The following is a 2,639-nucleotide window of genomic DNA, read 5'->3' on the forward strand; positions in this document are numbered from 1 at the left end:
CCCCCCCCCCCCCCCCCCCCCCCCCCCCCCCCCTTAGGAAAGGCCCTGCTGCCTTCGGCCACACACGAAACCTTGACACAAAGGAGGCCGGAGCTCTGCCCTTTGGGAACGCGGCTGCCGTGGATCCGGGCCCATCGTGGCCCTCGAAGGTTCACGGCAGTTGGTCTGGTGGGCCGCATGGGAGTCAGACCAGCGAGTGGCACCGAGGCCGGTCATCAGCACCGGGAGTGTTTTTGCTCTGGAGCCCGCGTGCTCACCAGCGACAGTGTCACGCAAATCCCTTCCTGGCTTGGCTGCTGGGCCTTGGGCCTAAACGGCGAGAGCTCAACACACTCATTTGTCCCAGGCAAATTCGCCCAGCGTTGGGGGAGCACTGGACTCGGACTCCTCTACTCCTCTGTCTCCGCTGTCACGACGGTGCTACCTACTGCCTGTTGCGCACTTTCGGTGTGCCTTTTCTTGTTTTATTTTATGTTTTTAATGTTTTTACTTCTTTATTTTGAGAGAGAGAGAGAGAGTGGGGGAGGGGGAGCAGAGAGAGGGAGAAAGAAAATCCCAAGCAGGCTCCACTAGGTCAGCACAGAGCCCGATTCGCAGCTTCATCTCACAAACTGTGAGATCATGACAGGAGCCGAAATCAAGAGCCAGTCGCCTGGGGCGCCCGGGTGGCTCAGTCAGTGAAGCATCGACTTCGGCTCAGGTCGTGATCTCACGGTTCGTGAGTTCGAGCCCCGCGTCGGGCTCTGTGCTGACCGCTCAGAGCCCGGAGCCTGCTTCAGATTCTGTGTCCCCCTCTCTCTCTGCCCCTCCCCTGCTCGTGCTCTGTCTCTCTCTGTCTCAAAAATAAATAAAAACATTAAAAAAAAAAAAAAAGATTCCCATTGCACACATGAGGCTCAGAGAGGTGAAACAACCTACCTAAAGTCACACAGCCAGTACGTGGCAGACCTGGGACGTGAAACCCTTTGTCTGCAATCAGGATCAGAGTCTGAGTCCCTGTAAGCCACAGTACCTACCCCCTCGTCCCTCCCCAGTCCCGTTGCTCTACCTCCCGCACTATCTTGGGGGCAGGCTCCGTGCGTGGGACCTCAATGTGTGTGCCGGCTTCCGGGCAGTGAGCTGAGCGTTTCATCCTGGGTGAGGAGGGGACACTCGGCGAATCACCTTCCTTTCTTTACTGCGATTGAGACGGATTGTCCGAGGGGCGGGGAGCCAAGCACTTCATACACAAAGCACAGTGCTTAAAAGCAGGGGTTGTGAGACGGAGGGACTTCACGCATCAATCAAATTAATAAAACTGGGTCCTAACGTAGGGTCAACGACTTTTGATTTCACCGCATAAAAAAACATTTTCTACTACTACCGCTATCAATAATAATGCTAGAAATAGTATCTAACCATCGTAAAGACAGCTTATGATGCACCAGGCACTGTTTTCAGTCTTTTTTTTTTTTAAGTTTATTTATTTATTTTGAGAGAGAGCAAGCAGGGAAGCCGGGGGGGGGGGGGGGGGAGAATTCCAAGCAGGCTCTGCACTGTGCAGAGCCCGATGTGGGGCTTGAAGTCACGAACCGTGAGATCACAACCTGAGCCGAAATTAATAGTCGGACTTCGGTTCAGGTCATGATCTCACGGTTCGTGGGTTCGAGCCCCATGTCGGATTCTGTGCTGATGGCCCAGGGCCTGGAGCCTGCTTCGGATTCTGTGTCTCCATCTCTCTCTGCCCCTCCTCTGCTCATGCTCTCTCTCTCAAAAGTAAATAACATTAAAAAAAAAAAAAGAAATTAAGACTCAGATGCTCAACCAACTGAGCTACCCAGGAGCCCCACTGTTTTTGGTCTTTACGTGAATTGTCTGATATGATCCCCATAAAAAACCTTACTCCATAGGCATTTTGTCGATGAGAAAACTAAGAAATGTTACGTCAATTGCTCCTGGGTCTATGCTGATAACCATTATGGCAGAAGCTCATCCTGGATTCATAAAGGGCATCTTTGAAAACAATCAAGCACACAAGGGAGGTCACCACCTCAGAATTTGGGTATAAAGAAGTAAGAAGGCACCCGGGTGGCTCAGTCGGTTAGGCGTCCGACTTCAGCTCAGGTCATGATCTCACAGTTCGTGGGTTCGAGCCCCACATCGGGCTCTGTGCTGACAGTGCGGCCCCTGCTTGGGATCCTCTCTCCCCCGTTTCTCTGCCCCTCCCCTGCTCGCTCTCTCTCTCAAAATAAATACATAAAAGAAGACATAAGGAACTCAGTCAGTGTAGTCAGGCAGCACTGGGTGGAACCCTCTCTGTGCCTCAGTCTGTTCCCCTGTAATGAAAATATTAACACTTGCCTTATGGGTTGTTGAGAGAAATAAAAGACTTCACACATCCAGAGCCCCTTTGCACAGCAGCTGGCACATAAAAAGGACCCCTGTAGTTACCAGCCGTGAGGCTTATCGTCGCTGTTCCTCCTGGCACAGCCCCGTAAGAAGTACTGGGCACAGATTCTACTGTGTGGGCCTGCTCTGGAGGTCATGCTGTTGAGTGACCGACTGTCCCCCTCCTTCACTAACAGAAACAGCCAGAAATTGTTTCTCATTGGTGGAAACTAGTGTTGCCCTGGCAGCATTTGTAAACATTCTGCCCGGGA

The sequence above is a fragment of the Panthera uncia genome, chromosome X (assembly GCF_023721935.1).
Source record: "Panthera uncia isolate 11264 chromosome X, Puncia_PCG_1.0, whole genome shotgun sequence".
In the NCBI taxonomy this organism is placed as follows: Eukaryota; Metazoa; Chordata; class Mammalia; order Carnivora; family Felidae; genus Panthera; species Panthera uncia.